The sequence below is a fragment of the Apteryx mantelli genome, chromosome Z (genome assembly GCF_036417845.1).
Source record: "Apteryx mantelli isolate bAptMan1 chromosome Z, bAptMan1.hap1, whole genome shotgun sequence".
Taxonomy (NCBI): domain Eukaryota; kingdom Metazoa; phylum Chordata; class Aves; order Apterygiformes; family Apterygidae; genus Apteryx; species Apteryx mantelli.
The window spans coordinates 69,630,071-69,648,571 of record NC_090020.1 but is presented as its reverse complement, the minus strand read 5'-3'; positions in this window follow the sequence as shown (position 1 = coordinate 69,648,571).

The window sequence follows — 18,501 nt, the reverse complement described above, 5'->3', positions numbered from 1 at the left end:
ACTTCTCCAAGAGCACCTTCCTGTTGAAAATCACTCTCCGCTGCACAGCAAGCTGCTTCCTGAGAGGCAATATACAGCAGATGTCAGGCTAGCACCACCGTGTAAACTGCAAAATATATCAGATGCTCTGCTGAGTCATAATACCAGTTTGCCTATGATTCATTATAATTGACGGTTTTGTGCTTAGTGATATGGCAGGTCCTTTCTTTGTCTTCCTATAGCTAAGGTAATCTTTGGGTAAGAGAGACAGTTGAGATGATTTGCTGTTTACTCTATAATCTTCTTTCTAAGTTCAGTCACTTTCTCACTTGATTGGTTCACATATAATACTTAGCTGTCAGAATTTCTTTGGCTTCACAATATATCAACAGTTCACTAGCACTTCTTTTAAATTAAAAAAAAATTTTTTTGCAGGGGATGTTCTATACACAAAGAAAGAATGTATAGAAAATATGCAAACGCATGCTCCAGTTCTGCTTTAATTTTCTTCCAAACATAGTAAATCAATTGAACACACCTCTCATGTCACTTTCTATTTGTAGAGTTATTAATATGATGTAACAAAGCCCACTTCCATGAAACTCTGTTTTCTGAGTCCTAGACCATCAACCACCCTCATTGTCTTGACGTTTCTACAGCTTCTGAACCAGAAATACAGGCTTTTAAGAAAGGCACTGTAAAACACTTGTGACTGTGTTCAGCTCAAACCACATGAGACTTCAATGAGTCTAGCCACATACTTAAGGTTAAACATATACCTACGTGCTTTGCCAGTTTAAGAGTTTAGTGGGAATTCAATGATTGGACTGGGGCTAGGAATACCACTGCATGAGAAAACCTTTCTTAAAATCATCCAACAGATAGCAATGCAGATAAAAAGAAAGAAATAATACATGAAGGGGAGCTAAATACTGAAAATTGGGAAGCTTTAATGCATTTAAGCCAGAGCTCTGTGTGAATGCCCTATATATTACACCAGGCAAACGCATTTTGATGTACAAGTGGATTTATTTTGGTGAATATTTAGTATTATATTTCTTTGTGAGTTAGACAGCTGTTCTGAAAGATATCCTGTCTATACATATTTTGTTTATGAACTAACAAGCCCTTTCAGAATTTATTTCAATTTTTCATTTTACTTTCAGAACTGATATAGTAAACTAGTCTTATATTTGACCAGTGTTTAAGTAAGATTTTATTTTTTTAATTTTTTAAAATATGGCATTTTTAATTAACTTTCTCTTTTTGCTCATTTGGTGAAGTTCACACTTTCATTGACAATAACAAAGTGTTGTAAATAGGAATGAGGTTGATACATTTATCCCAGCAATTAGGTTTTTAAATCAAATATCTATCAGCTAACAGGGTTTTTAAATCAACTGACTGAGAGTGCTTGCATTTTCCTTTTTAGCACCTCCTGAGGATTACTGGTGTTTTTGTGCAGTACTAAACTGCTGCCCCAGTCAGTTCATTTTCATTGTCTAATGTCCAATTACTCAGTTGCCTACCAAAAATTATCGTATTTTCATTCTACAATAATTTAATTAAAATATTTCATTCTAGAATATAAATCAGGAATGCAGAGCAGCAACATGCTGTGTCCTCCTGCTACTGCTTCCTCAGCACACTGAGAAGCAGTGCAGATGCACAGAAGTCTCCTGCGGAGAGCACCGGGACAGCGTGTGCGGCAGAACACCGGCAGACAACGGCGGGCTAAAGCTCTTGTACTCCCTATCCCTTCTGGCAGCTAATCCTTGCTTTTAAACATCACTAAGGGCCCTGCGATGTTTTTAGGTTTCTACCACCTTGAAACAGGAGCACCACTTCTGAGAGCTGCCCCAAAACCCTGGAGAAACAGTCAAGTTTTTCTGACTACTACACTGCGTTTGGACCGGGCTCGCGCCAGGCTAAGAGTTGCGGTGCCTTTGCTGGGCGCAGCCCCGCAGGGTGCCTCTTGCTGCTCGTCTCCGCCACCGCCAGGCAGTCTGGCACCCACACCTGGGCTCCAAGGGGTCCACAGCCTTCCGTACCGAGGCCCAGGTTTTGCTAACACTTACTACACACACACACTTAGATTTAGACAGAGGTGAAATCCCATCACAATCGATTGGTTGCAAAAGGCAGTGGAAGTACTTGTGTTCAGATTTAAGCAAGGAAATATTTGCAGGAGGACAGCTGTTGTATTTTTTTTTTTTTCCCAAGGAGGAATGTAATTATTCCTATTTGAAACATTTTTCCTTGACATCAGAAACTGTTCTTGTTGACACCTGCCCCTTGGGAGAACAAAGTATTTAAATGCTGGTATTAGCTACCAAGCAGAGGCAATAGCTTACACATTTAGATTCCATTATTCCTGAAGCAGAACATGTACTTCGTCCACAGATCTCTTTACCATCACATTTTATAAACATAAAATGAACAGTTTACATTTGTGAGGCCTCTGAAGCAAAATCTCAGATAAGAGCCTTTTGAAATAAATATTTAGGAAAAGCTCAATGCCAAAATATTTCAATAAATATATTTTTTTAAATGAGGTAGAAGAAAAAGGGAACTAGAAAGGTAAATCCCACAGGAATATCCACCCTCAAAGAGTTTTAAGTCTAGGCTGGACAAGATCCTGAAAAACCTGATATAACTTGGAAATTATCCCTGCCTCAGGCAGGATTCAGATTATGACCTCCAGCCATCCCATCTGGGCTAGATTTTTATTATGGTTCTGCACATGGGACATGATATTTTATATTTCATACTAGAGCTAGACCTGACTAGGTAAGTCACTGCTTTTCTCCTGTTTTTTTTTTTTTTTTTCCCCCTTCACTAAGGGCATTTTCTTGTTTTGTTACTCTCACATATTTTTAAATTAAATCTTGAACATAAATTCAACCTCCTTCACAAAGACTGTACTTTCATTCATGAGTTTTTCCTTGTTCCTTTAATGTGTAGAATCTTCCTTATCCAGAAGGGCATTGACACGTGGGACAGTAGCCTTGATTTTCCTGACACTAGCTTTGGCCTGGACAAACTCATCTGCAGGCTGGTAAGACAGGTCACGCAGGGCTAGAATATATTTGTGGTATTCCCAAAGACCCCAAAGAAGGACCCCCATACTATGCTGAGGATACTTTCTCTGAACTGAGCAAAGTCTTTGGAATCTGATCAACTTCATTTCCTGCCAACTGTGGCTGAGACATAAAGGCAGGTGAGAAAGTACTGATTTACTGACAGGAGTCCACTAGGGAGGAACGTATCACTATTACTGTCTGTTCCCAATAATCATTATATAGACTGATAAGATAGAACAAAATTTAGCACTCAGGAAGGAAAAGCCTTCCATGCTGAGTGCATGCCAATCTCCTCAGTAAAGTTAGTAAAAACGATACTTCATGGGAGGTCGCTATGGAGAGCTGAGGATAGCTGTGGAGAAGTGGGTTGGAAGACAGTCTCTTAATCTCTATTCTTACTTGTCTGATAGATCCTTATTTATATGTCTATGGATATATATATATAACTGTCTTATAAATACTTTTTAAGTATACTTATTCTTTCTTGTCAAAAGTAGCTGAGACATTCATAAAAGAATGTGAGAGCATTAGCATACAAAGATCTTAATGCTTTTTGTCCAGCATATTTATTATATTTTCATCATAAAAATTTGATAGGCCATCCTTTAACAATCTATATAGCAGTAACTTAAGCTATGATCAGAGTAACATCACTGGTTCTTAATTATAGTAACAATGAACAGGAGTAACAAAAAACAGAGAAAAATATGTTTACATAAATTCCATCCACGAATGCATTTGAGGAAAGAAAAACATTCTTCTAATAAGTAAGGAGGTTTTTTTAGAAATAAAATTTCTATTTGCTGCAGTCAGATTCCTTGATTTGTTCATAGTACAGATTTATTTATAGTCTAGATTGGAATTGGGGTGTTAACTTAGGTTATTTTCAGCATTAATTGATTGCATTGAATATTTTTCACAGGAGACATGAATTTTGATGCTTTTTGTCCTCTTTTTCACTCTTTCTTTTCAATCTAGGTGGCCATGATGGAAACAAATCCATAAGAATAGGTAGATGATGAATAGAACTGCTCAGTGATTGACCAAGGCAGTGGTCAAAATCCAGAGCAGCAAATCAGCTCACTGCGGTGAGGATTAGCACACTATAAAAATGTTGACTGATGAGCACCTTCTATTCTTAGACTCCAACACAACATGACATTTCCTCAAAGCAGAGCAATTGAAATATGAGGCTGTAGAGGGAACTTGACATGAGGGGGAAGGTGCTTGCCAGAGAGAAAGAAAAAGGAAAAAAAAAAAAGAAACGGGGTATTGTGATTAGTCTCGTGAGAATTATAGTGCTCGATACAGATAGTGTAAATGGTTTTTTTTGGGGGGTACCCGGAATTATCTAAAGTGGATACAATCTGGACCCTAGTGCTGCTATAATTTTCAGTTACATAGGTAAGAGAAGAAGATCTATACATGAAATACCACTATCTGAAGTCTCCAGTATAAATAACATCTAACTTCCCCAAAAATACTCACACTCACAAAAGACATGATTTCATAACTGGCACCCTGATTTTCCAAAGGATTATGAAGCACTTCAGTACCTGTCAGTTCAATTATGCTTTAGCCTTGACTGGCGTGTTAGCACTCACACTGGTGCGTGTCCAGAATGCAGGTCTGTATCAGAAGGTTTTCTGGATCCCCTGCAGATCCCTGCACCCTGCAACCATTTCACCTCAGTTACAAAATTTGTAAGGCCTCCAAAATTTTCTCAAATAATAACTACAGCTACTGGAAAAAAATACAGTGAATTGTATTATGCAATAATACTATGACTAGGTAGATAGAATTAGACTAACAAACATCACGATTCTGATATCAGCAATAAAGAAGAGACCTAAAAGAAATCTTTTTTGTAACGCATGTACAAACCTGTGAAAAAACAGACCTTTTCAGTGCTGCTGACCTGGCAATCTCATTCATGTTTGCAAGCATCCTGCATGTTGAATTGACACTAAATTAAATACTGCCAGATATGCAATGAGTTACAGACCTATATGCCAAGGTATAGCTCAGGTAATAATTCACAGTGAATAAATTATTACTTGAATTTTTAGTGGAATCTCTCCATCATTCTCTTTCTTTCTCTTCCTTTTGTTTTATAAGCCTAGCCTAGAAAATAAACTTTCTTGACTGAACAACTTTTGTATCTGTTTTTTATGTTATTTGGCCAAAGAAGTGCATGAATCATAAAAACATACACACATAAAAGCTGCTGTAAAGGGAAAGAGAATGATCTGTATTCTACAACTGTTGAAGAGAAGGCAAGTACTTGTGAGTTTTAATTACAATAGGAAATATTCAGATTAGACATTAGGGAAACTTTCTAACTATATAAACAGTGAAGCACTGGAGTACTTTGCCTGGAGAGACTGTAGAATTTTCATCATCAGAGGTCATTAAAAATAGGTTAGCTAAACATTTTTCAAGAATAATGTGTGTATAGTTGATTTTACTGTGGGGCACATACATGACTAGATGACAAGTTGCTTTCATCCCTATGATTCTGTAATTCTATGATGCTGTGATTTTTAAAGCACACCTCATTGTTCTGTTCTATCTTATCAAGGAAAGCAATCATTTTTTACAAATGCACTATTTAATATTAGATCAAATGTAAGAACTACAGTGAATGAAACTGATTTATCTGCTTGAGCTTACAAGACAACTGCAGGTTAACTGTAAAGATAAATCAAATACAAGCTATCAATGCCACAGAAACGTGACTGTTATAAATGAATTGCCAAACAAGCATCGGGACACGTGCATTAGGAGCATACACGTGGCACCAGTTCCATATGCAAGGTGGATATAAAATATTCTGTGCAGCCTGAGATCAAACCCACTGGGGTATAATTACAAGAAAAGAAGGCTGTGGTTCATTGAAATATTTGAGCTGCTGGAGATATGGCTGAGAAGGTTACTTTTTCACCAGCATATTAGCCCTGTCCCTTTGGGTGAAGGCACCACTCCTTCTGCAGTTTAACTGTTCACCTGATTGCTACCTATGCTGTAATCTTTAATTATTTATACAAAGTAAAGCTCTGCCATTTAAAATTCCTATAAGATGGGATGGGGGTGTTTCATTTATGACTTTTTTATGTCAAAGGAGAGAGTTCACATTGTGAACTCCCAAACTGGGAGAAGGATGCTTAAGTCACAACCTCTTTTAGATTGTCTAATTACACTCTAGATACACAGCTGGAGCTGTTAAACTCAATAGGCAGAAGTACACATGAAAGTCGGGTATTACAAAGCCAAGTATAAATCCCCTTTAGAAATCTAACCCAGTAAGACTTTGCCTCCAGGCCTTCACTGGGCAAAATTTGCCCTGCTATGCTTTGATTCATGTTTAAACAGTCAACAGAAAGCATTTGAAATGATGATATAGAGAATGCAAGATTAGAACTGTTCCACAAAACCTTTAACATTTGGAGAAAAAAGATCTTTTCTGAGCCAAGGTAGCTCTCAAGAAGAAACAAATTATAGCTCTGCACTTGATTTGCCTTCTGTGAAGTATTGTCCAAGCACACACACTTAGGTATGATAATCTGCAATGTAATATACTATTTTATTTAGCAGCAAATAAAATGTGACCTCTTCACTTTAATGAAGAGAGATCTGGAAAACTTCCCATAAATGCATCTTTTCTTGTAGACAAATGTGAGGTGAATACAGTACCTAGTTAATCAAGTACCTTAAATAATAACTCAAAGCTCCTGGCTTTTAAATCATTCCTACAGCTTTTCTAATGAACAAGAAAGTGCTGCCAAAACCACTCCTCAGCAGATAATAAAAAATTGTTATCCATTGAAAATTCTGGACACAGGGGAGGTAACCAAGAAGTAAAAAAGCAGATAGCTTTAGAACGGTGGTTCCTGGCCCATTTGTGCAAATGACTCTTGGTAGGAGGTTAGAAGACACTGCAATGTTCGATGGCCTTTAGAATGGTGCCCTGCAGAAGGCTGCTAGATTGGGCAAGAAGAAACTAAAGGCTTCCAGATGTTTGAGAAATGCTTGGTCTGGTGGAGCAGACTGACTATAACATTCTTCACAGCTCTCACACAGGGAAAGTCTAAACAAGGGAACCATGCCAAATAGTCAGATTTTGTGCAGTCAGCTTCAGATTGACTTTCAGTTAGTAACTCTCAGAAAGTAACAATAGGAAAGGACAATAGGAAAGATTTGTAAATAAACATGAAGTCTTTGCTTTAGAGCAACACTATGGTGTGAAGGTTTTTTTTTCTAATTCTTACAAAACATCTAACCCCTGTGTCATGATACAACTGGATTTTGTACAATTATTTTTAATACAGATTCACACACCATAGGGAGTACTATTTCATGTTTGTTAAAGAGTACTGGGCATCTTTCCAGAAGTTTAGAACCTTGTTTCAGATAATCATCGAAAAGTGCAGATGCTTTTCCAAATATACATGAAACCCTACCAACACTCTCCCTCTAGCCATGCTAGATTTGTCAGACAGATAGTCCATTCCTTTTTTCTTTTAGCTAGAAATCTTGCAAGAGAAAGGCTCCTCTCCTCATGCACAACTTTGAATTCAAACTACTTTCTGGAAAAAAAAACACTTATAAAAATGTAGATAAAAGTAAACTCAACCTGCTCTGTAGCCAAAACCCCAAATCAAAACATCTTTCCATGTTAGAAAACATTAAAATGATTTGAATCTTAAATGTTATGGTGAGCTTCTTATTCCTGTGATTGAATGACTAAAACCTAGAGCCAAACATCCTGACTGAACTTCATCATGGTTCAAATATGGATAAGAATCTTGTTTTAAGATTTATAGCTTGTTCTTTTCTCATAAAAAAAAAATGAAGAAAGAAAAAGTTAGCTGAAGCATTCTGAATTCTCTGCAATGTACTGGGTGAAGGTTTGGATCAGTTTCTGATTCTTCACAAATCACTTATTTGCCTCCTTCACATTTATTAAAATCCCAACAGAGCATAACAAATTGGATCAACGGTTTGACAGGCAATCATCTCATTGCTGATCGCCCACTAGCATTTCAAAAAGCATCCGGCTGAAACTCAGCCATCTCTTTTATCATCTGTAGCACACCAGAATATTATGAAAGACTGCCAAAAAGGTGGGAGATGCCAGAGTTTGTAGGAGAAACGGATAAAGTTTAATTTCTTTCATGAAAAAGCCTGCAGCCTTTAACAGAGAGTAACTTTTCTATAGAAGTTTTATTCTAACAAATGTATGTTACAGAAAAGTTGGCGATTTCTATTAGATATACAGTCTAGTGTTTATAAACCATTCTGAGAATGATGTTCTTTAGCAAATTCTATAGGATTTTAGAGTAATATAAGTAGTACTCTATCATTTTCATTGTTCTTATTTTTTCTTTTCTTTTCACAAAAAGATGTAGCAGAAATTGGAACAAGAATCTGATCCATTAGCTGGATCAGATCTGCCAAGCCAGCATGCAGTCAGGTTATGTGTCACTCAGAATTAAGATTCTGCTTATGGGTAGGCAGAAAAAGGGATTTCAGCTGGTTCCAGTGCCCCGATGAGGAGGGTGGGTGGATCAGGGGTTAAGGGAGGGGGCAGAGCAATCAGAGACTTAATATATAAGATGAGGACTCCAGACTGGAGCCAAGCAATGAAGGAAAAAGAAACAAGGTTCAGCTCCCAGCTGAACCCTGGAGCCAAGCAATGAAGGAAAAAGAAACAAGGTTCAGCTCCCAGCTGAACCCTGGCACTGCTCCTGCCCGTGACTGACTGGCATCCACATCCTTGTGTACTCGATCTTCAGTAGAGAGGCAGGTTTGAACACTTCCCCGTGATCCCTGCAGGCTGCTAGTGCCTGCACCCACCCCTCGGGGCATCGCGGCTGTGTTGCCAGGCTTCAGCTCCCTGTGTCATCACCTGCCTCCTTTGTAACCTTGGGAAAATCGCACAGAATTGGATCCACAGAGGGGTGTTTTCCTGATCCTCAGATTTAGGTGCCTGATTCTCACTTTTTCTGTTTCTTCTCACACCCCAAAGTCTCTCGGCCTTGTCAATACAGACCAGTTTGGTCTCACGCCAAAGCCAGGCATGTTAGGTGCCTCGGAGTGAGCCTCACACATGCCAAAAGGGTGGGTGGAGACCAGTATGAAGTACTGGTCTCAGGGGTATTTTTAGTGTAACTCAAAGGCTTCAGCACTCAGCTCTGGCATGGTCACAAGCTAAAATGTTAAGTCGTACATTATTCATAAAACTGTTAGTAGCTCATTCTACAGTTTCTCAGAACATCACTCTGTGCAAGAAATTTCCTTCAAAAGGGACAAAAGAAACATAATGGCCACTAAAGAGTATTAGTGAGACAGTGACACAAATTCCTAAAGCAGGATAACTAGAATTTGATTACGTTTCAGTGGTGACTGCTCATATGGAGAAGATAATGTTGATGCTATCTATATCAATTCTTTTCTGAAGGTGCAAGGGAGACTTTGAGTTAGCTAACAGAATGTGGATTTATAGGAAAGAAGAAAGGGGGAAAAAACATTATAATTGTTTATATTTCTACTAATAGCAATGATGGAGTCACTGCTCCTCCAGCTGCTTCGGAGGTTGTCTGGGGTATACCACTTCCACAAACCCTGATCAGCTGCCTACTATTCACAAGTATGTTTGTATGTGACCATAAAAAAAATTCTTCTCTGGGGCATATATCATACTTCACAGATTCTGAGTATTTTAATGTGCTGATGTGAAAGAATTTCTCGGTATCAAAGTTCCACTTAGCCAATAGTGTGTTGTTTTTCTTTTGTGCCTTTCTTGTATAAAATATGGTAGAAAGTTTCTTAGGATGGTGTATAACATTAGGATATGTTCTTCTAGAGCACTGTCTTCTTATTTTGCCGCTTTTTTATTTTCTGTGTAGGCTTTGACTTGAAGTGATTCTATACAAAGAAGTTTACTGGAGAATTTCACACTCAAATGCACCAAATCCCATCTCTTTTCATTATCTTCTTCGATGGTTTAATCACTATCTGCCTAGTAGTATGTCTTTAGTGGCTTGACACAAAGGAACAGCTATTTTCCCTGCTTCTAGGAAAATGATTGCTTGCATGTACAACATGTGGAATTAATTTGCACTAGTTGGCAAAAGTGCTAAGAAGAAACTGAAGTGGTGTTTTTTTTTTCACACCACAATCACACTGTACTAAACAGCTTTAACAGACATGCTTAAGAGTGACCCCACATTTCAAGCTGCTGAATGCAGCATGGTATTGACCAAGACTTTATTGCACATTGAGAGAGCTCCACTAGCTCTGAAGTTTGAATATATAATACTGGGCAGAACTTACCTAACTTGGCCTTAAATTAGCTAATTGCAAGGTGCTGTAGCACTGTGAAACTCAACACAGACTAAAAAGCCTACTGGAGACAGAGGGCAAATGCTTGGACAGTTAGTTTAGCTACCAGCATGTTTATAACAGAGACTGTAGCATTGACATTACCTACTGACACAGCAGGGCTGTTGCTACACCTCTACGATCTTTCTCCCTCAAGGCAAATTTGTAGTAACTGAACTTTCTCTTAGATTTCACAAGCTTCTGCTCACATGTCCCTAGGACAAATAAAGCCTTACCTCACTGGTTTCCAATGTGTTAAAACTGTCTGTGAGTTAGCTACAATCTATGCGGGTACTACAGGCTACCTTCTTTTCACAGGTACCGTTTTTATCTCTCAGTAATCTCCTTCCCATGTATTTGCAGAGAATGATTGGTTTTTGGTTTTATGCAATTTTAGAGATACATCGATAATTCTCTTTTGTGTGGAAGCACCTAGACTTCCTAGAAAATGTTAAACTTTTCAACAGTTTTTCTCACTTTATTTTACCTGTGCCTCACTTTTTCTGTTGGTTGAGAAGTATGGCCTTGGCCACATAATAAAGCAGGAATATTTAGACTTTTCTAGAAGACTGTAATCTTCTGATGTTGTTTTTTGTTTTGATTTTGATTTGTATGGACAATCTATTTATACTGTTTAGGCTTAAATTCCATAAGGAAGCTAAAAGAAGATTTTTTGGGACATAGTCACTGTGTCTCTAGGAATTCCCTACCCGAGCAAATGCCAAACTGAAGAGACCCTTACCGTCTTTGGATGTCCCTACATCACAGACTGCCAAAGCTATTGACTCTGCATTTGGAATTGCAAGAAATGCTGAGATCCACCCCAACTCTGTCAGAAAGAGACAGCACACAAAGCTTGAAGAGCAGAATTTCCCATAAGATGTAAGGGACTTCTACTTCAATTAAAAGAATCAATTGCAGTGGCTCTCATTGTACTGAATTGTATACTATTCATGTGGTCTGTGACGCCCTGCATAAGAAGACGTTCACAGATTTGTTGGAAGTCATTTCTTGTATCCTGAATCACACCGAGTATGAGCCAGGCCTGCCTGTTCTAACTTCTGCAACCCCGGTCCAACTGCAAATCTGTGCAAACACAGATGGTGCTGCCCCCAAAAAGCTTATAATCTCACAAAATGTAAATTCATAGTAACGTCCATAGATATGAATGTAGACATGGCTATGTATTAAGCGGTGATTTGATGTAGTATCCTGAATAGCTTTGCTCCTTGTTACAGGTTATCTTCTTCTTCTTTCTCATCTTTGTACTTTTCCTGGAAAGCAGATGCTCTGAGCTTTAACTTACACTGCTTCTTTCTAACTGGTCTGATCCCAAGCACTCTTGATTTTTATGAAACCACGTCCTTCTCAGTCTCTCCATCATGAGAGTGCTCTTGTAAATTCTTCCCTGCTCCGTGCTGGTTAGCCTGCTGCACTTAGCGCCTGCCCTCCCCTGCGTGAAGGCTGCCTCTTCATGAGCTGCTCTCTCTGAGAGTTTTGCCCAGTGAATTGTCTCAGGAGCAATACTGATGAGACAGTGACAGGAGAAGGGTGCGAACCCCTGTAAGGGCCCACAACCCCCTGTCCCAACAAAAAGAGCATGGATAGAAGTAAATGATTTGATAGCTCTTTCAACCACAGAGAGGAAGGTATAACTAAAGCCTAGCGGACACAGACACAATATTGAAAAGACAAACAGCTTGAGTAGATCTGTAGTACATCTCTATAAAAATTAGTGATCCTGGCTGAAAGACACATGTTGCACAATGGAAATGTCAGTAATTACAGGGCAATCAAAGGGTAAAGAGAGCAGGTGAGGCACCAGCTTGGACTTGTTTAACTGAGGTGGCGTGTGGGCCAAATTCATCTCAGATCAAGAATGCCAGCCTACCAGCTCCGGAATTTGTTTGGTATTCCAGGTTGCAACAGGGAAAATAAAGACATATGAAGGGCTATTAATGATATGTCACCATAAATTTGAGATATATTGATAAGAAATTCTTATTAATACTGCTCTTATGAATTAATGAAGAAAACAAAGAAGAATGTAATGTAAAATGCAGGAGGAAGTGGTTGTTATTTCTATCATAATTGTGGTTCATGTGATAGTAATAGTCTTTTATGTTGTTATTATTAATAATATATCTGTTATCATTACTAACAGTTAATAATCTGCTCACCTGTAATAATCTTAGCTATAGCCTAAACAGATTAAAATATATTTTACAGATTATATACAGTTACACTCAAGACTAGTCGGAAAGCTCAACTGTCATGACAAGAAAAAGACTTTTATATGTATATTTTTATATATAGATATATATTCATATATGTGCATATATATTTTTTTCTCCTAAGTAGGTGATGAAAGGATAGCATGAATGGTTTCATAGTTTCATTTTATTTCCAGCAGCTTCTCTGAAAGGAAACAGAGAACTGGTGATGGTAGAAAACAATTAAAGGTCTATTTGTCACAGCGTCATTGACTTTCAGGACGCTATTCCTGGATGGCTCTAATAAATGACTCCTAGTTAAATATGATTAGGAGCAATTCCTGAAGTGATATGTTCTAAGAATCAAGGAATACATTCAGGATTTTGCAGACTTTTACAACAGTGAAGAAACTACTCATCTCGTTTTTCAGTCAGGTGGGATCTTTTGTCTTGCCTGGAGAAAGAATCTATTATGGAGTTCCTAGGGGTCAATAAAATTCTTAATTCAAATGGGATGATGGGGGATGGAACAGAAGGAGTATGAGAGCTATCGGTCTTCAAAGTACAGAATCCCATTTTGTTCTCAGCTTGATAACTTATTGACAGGCATTATGGCTCTGTGTGCAATTTACACACAAATCAGCCACAAATTTTGAAGACTTTAATGTGAGAATATCTGACCTTAAGTGCCTGTGACCCATGGATTTCTAATAGTGAACTTTGGAGACATATAGTACCTGGAAATAAATGTAAATATTCTGATCATATTCTATCCCTACTTATGTATGAATCCAATATTTATGATTTTAGGAAACAGTTAATGAAAAGAAATGAATATGTGCAGCTAGCAGAGGAAGGCACAGACTAAACGTTAAGGTCCACTGGACACTTGCAATGGGATCTGTGGCTAATGAGTACTTTGAAGCATGTAATGTATCATTAGTTAGGACTGGTTGTGCTATTTGCTTGTGAAGTGATGGAAGCAGAAGTATGGCTTTTTGTTCTACCACAGAACAGAGCTAATTATAACGGATTATGCCAAGCTAATTATAACTAACTATACCAAACTAATAATTAGGCAAAATGATCATTAACTTGTGCTGCAATTGTACCTAGAAAACCTGTTGTGGTCTAGAACTCATTGGGATCCTGTTGCCATCAGGCTTTATGCAGCTGCTTAGTAAGGTTTCTGACAGATAAGCCCTGATTTAACTGCAGCAATTTACCAATTGCTCACCTCACCCCCTGCTAGAAACGATCACTGCCTCCTTACTAGCTTAAATGCCTGGTGGAAATGGACTTGCATTCAGATACTGGATTGTTAATTGCTGAGCCATCCTGCTCTGTCATTCTGCTGAGGAGAGTGGGCTGAGATCATGGACAGCGAGATCCCTGCCCTCGCTAGATTCTACAGTTTGGTCTATCAAGGCCTGTGAGCAGCTCAAGGACAGAGATAAGAAGTACAATTAACTAATCTCAGGCTAATCCAAATGCTGAAGGTACCAAGAATGTCATTAATTTGCAAGCAAAACAATATTTTGCTCATCCTACATATTACTGGCATTGAAGAACATCTCAATTCACATACAGCAAAGGATTTAAGCAAAATGCCTTGTGGAAGGACAATCCTACTGAAAATTCAGGGGTTTTTAGTCCCCTTTCTTGCAGGCATTATGCATCAGATTCAGCAGGAGAGAAACATAAAGGAGGCAGGTGCTGAGGAAGTGAGGGTGCTGCGGAGCAGACTGCTTTCTCTCCCCCTGGTCTCCCCCTCCTCTGTTCCTCATTATGGTTGTATTTTGCCCTGTTTCACAACGGGGTAGCCAAGGAAGCTCCCCGGCTCCTGCGAAGGGGACTGTACAGTTTTGAATTAAGGGGCCGTTTTGTAATAGACACGACATGATGAATTTGGTCACCAAAATGTAGGCAGAAAAAAAAAAATCAGATGCTATACTATCCAAGACAGAAAGTGACAGTTGTATTAACCACAGCCCCCCCTCACCTCCCCTGTTTCACCAGCCTTTTATTCCTGCTACTGCTTAAGGCAGTCTAAAATGTAGATCTCTGGAAGCCGGAAGGAGTTCAGATATTATAGAACAGTTCAGTAAAATAGTTACTCCAATTTGACACCACTCTGGAGACAATAGTGTAAGCAATAAACTACAAGCCGGTGCTGTGAAAGAAGCACCCCGGTGTGTGCAAGCGAGTGCATAGACTATTTTTTCTTGTTCTTGCTTTTTTTTTCCGCCAGCAGCCCTTGAAGTGAGAGCCCGCTCCCAGCCGTGCCCGGGGGGAGGCCGGCGGCGTGGGAAGCGCGGAAGGGCGGCTCGCGGAGCGGCCGCGCCGGCAGCCGAGGCCCGGCCCGCGGCGGGGCGCCGCTCCTGTGCCCGGAGCGCGGCGGGCGGCGCGGGGCGGCGGCGGGAGCGGGAGCGGGAGCGCGGCGCGCAGGCTGCGCGGGGGCGGGCGCGGCGCCGCCGGCGCAGCCCGCCAGGTGGCAGCACGACACCGCGGGCCCCCGCGCGCGGGGCCGCCGCTCCCCGCCGCGGCCGCGGGGCCGCGCTGCTGCTGCAGCGCCGCGCGGGGCCGCGGGGAAGGGGCGGCCGGGCCGCGCCGGGCCGCGCGGGGGCGGAGAGCGCGCCCTCCCACAGAGGCAGCGCCGCGGCCGGGGCCGGGGCGGGGGCCGGGGCTCCGCGGGGGCGGCACCGGGCGCACCTGGGCCGCAGGAGCGCGGCGGAGAGCGATCTCCGCGTGCATCTTGTGCAATTAGCGCTGCAACCCGCGCCAGCCCAGGCACCGCTAAAGACAAAGCCTTATGCAAATCGCCCTCCCCTTCCCCATCCCCCGCTCCTTCGGTCTGACGCTGTTTTCCAGCCTGTTTTTAATGACACGGTACGCTGAGTAACTTAAAATTAATTATAAGGCTCTTGACTAGAAAGAAAGGGGGGAGCCTGTGTCATTGAGCGAGTTTAGTATTCAGAGCCTCGGCCACCTGCACTTGGCGACATTGCCCAGCTAAGGACGGAGCAGAGGAGTGTGCGTGTGCGTGTGCGTGCGCGTGTGTGTGTTAGCTTTAGTGACTGGGCTGTGGAGTCTTTAGCTCCACTTTTTGGACGGCTTTATGGGTCGGAGAACGTAGCTGCTGCTGGCAAGGGCTTTGGAGCCGGGAGGAGGTACGGTCTTGGGTGGGTTAGACGAGGCAGAGCTTGCAAGGAGCCCCTCGCAGGCTCGGGATGGAGGGCACGGCGGGTTGCGGTGCAGCGCGGCGCTGGGGGAGCCCGTGGGAGGGTGGGCACGGTCTCGCTCCAGGTGGAGGGTTGTTTTGGGGGGTAGAATGTGCGTCTGTCCGTGTCTGTCTGTCGGTGGGTTTGTAGGTCTCTTTGCTGGAGCTCTGAATTTTCTTCAGCAGACTCTACTCTTTTTGAAGACCTACACGATCGCTTCCCCTAGAAGCTGGCTTGTTGCTTTCTGGTATATACTTGTTATCTAACCCCCACCCCTGAAGACAGATGCTTCGAAATACTGAGAGGACACTACTACAAAATGCATTGTGCTGTGGGGAGGACAGCTGGAAGGATGTGAGGGCTAGTGAAACACTTAAAAAATATAGCATCTCATGTGAATGGTGTTATACAGAGTTCTTTGTAATTTAGTCACAGGAAAAGTACTGTAATAGGTCTTTTTGACAAGACTTTTATCTGCATCTCTCTTTCTCTCTATCTCTCTTTTACATCTCTCTGTTTGTCTCCTCTATATTCTGCTTTTATTACAAGAAGTTTGTTAATTCGACATTTCAGCGTTGCTGCCTTCAGACCGCACTGCTATAGGAACTCTTTTTTACAAAACTAGACTGAAAAAAATCCCCCAAACCTCCACTTAACGGCACAACTGGTATGTATAAATAAAATCTTCATTTTTTAAAGTGACGTGGATGTGGTTTACTCTGTAGCCTCAGTAATTTAAACAGCACCTATCTGTTGCAGATAGAGTTGCTATGCACGTCTCTACTAGTGAGTTTGAAAATTCGAACCCGGCTTTGATTTATTTCCTTTCTATCAGTGATTAATGCGCCGTAATTAGCTAATCTCAAAGCCATTATTTACAACTGGGGCAGACAAAGAGAAAAACTGATGATCCAGCACTTAAGTCAGTTCGAAATTATGAAACGGAAAGAAATGTTTAGGTCTCGGCTCGGAACTGGACAGTCCATCCCCAGGGTTGTTGTAATAATAGTAATGGTGATAAAGATGATGATGATGATGATAATAATAATAATAATAATAATAATGATTTAGTTAATACATTAATTATCGCTGGATTTTTTTCGGCCGAAAATGTACTCGCATCCCCTTTGAGATTAAAAACAAAACCCAAAAAAACAGAAAAAACATCTGCTGGGAATCTTCCCTCTGCCCCTTTGTTGTTGTCCTAAGGAAAGAAATTAAACGCGTGCCCCCGCCCAGGCGTGCGGCCGGCCGCGCCGCGCCGCGCCGCGCCGCGCCGCGCCGCGCCGCGGGGGAAGCCCGCGGCCCCCCGCGCGGCAGCGGCAGCGACAGCGGCAGCGCAGCGGCGGGCGCAGCCCACGCGTGCCCGCTGCGGGGGCTCCGCGCCGTCGGGCGGGAAGGCGCGGGGCTCCGCGGGACCCCGCGCGCCGCCGCGGCTCGCGCCTCCTGCCGGCCCGCAGCCGCAGCCGCAGCCGCAGCCGCTCCGAGCCCCGAGCGGCCCCGAGCGGCCCCGAGCGGGCCGGGCTGGCGGGGGAAGCGGGCGCCGGTGGGTGGCGGGGCCGAGGCTGCGGTGCGCTTCGCGGCGCCGCCCGCGGCGTGTCCGGGCCGGGGCTGTGTGCCGGCGCCCGCCGGCTTCGTAAGCGCTCCGCGGGGGTCCCGTCTCCGTTAAACGCTGAGATTTTTCGCTTTCTCTCGCTTTCTCTTTGACTGTGAGAATCTGGGATCTGATAACAACAGCCCCCCGGGGAAGACAGGGAGGCTTTCGTTTGATCTGGAAATTGGGGGAGGGGGAGGGGAAATAAAACATCTATGGAAATAGCAGTGAGTGGGAAAAGGCAATTCGATTAGAAAATTAAAAAAAAGGGGGGGCGAAAACAAAACCCGAGGGGCGCGAGGAGAGGGGCAGAGCAAAGGTGTCTGGTGTGAACAGGCTTTGATTGTCCAAGAGAAGAGGTGCAAATGTTCTTTGTTCCGAGGCGCCTTGCCAAAGGCACAAAAAAAAAATCATCATTATCATCAAAAAATATTAGCACTTACAGGAAAATAAAAAAAGCTAGCAAAGCAGAAACCTTGGGGGACGTATATCACAAGCTAAACAGCCTCCCCACCCTTTTTATCATTCTTGGGGGGCGGGGGGGATCTGCAGCCTTTTCAGTTCCTACTCGCTCTTCCCCTCCCTCCACCCCCCTCCCAAACAAACAATGTCTTAAAGATGATCGCCTCGTGCTTAGTGTAACAGGGCGAAATATAACAAAAATGGGAAGAACTGGTCACGGGGGGAAAGTGAAACGTTGCTGGAATATTCAGAGCAGCACGGTACCGGCCTCTCTCCGTGAGGACTAAAATACCGTCCTTGATTTTCTTCTTCTTCCTTCTCTTCTTGTCTAATGCAGGATTGACTGAGAAATATGAGTTATGTCTGATGAAACTTAGCCGTTCGAAAAATGAATCGAGGCTCTAAACTCCAAAGTATTTTGCATGAGATTTTTCTTCTGAGAAATGCCCATGTTTGTCCTAAATCCAACCACAGAGGAGGGGGTTGGGTGGGGGGACATCTGTTTAATTTGAAGCAATAAATACGCCGGATCTGTGGCTGTTTGGAGGTTTCCATTTTTAAAGATG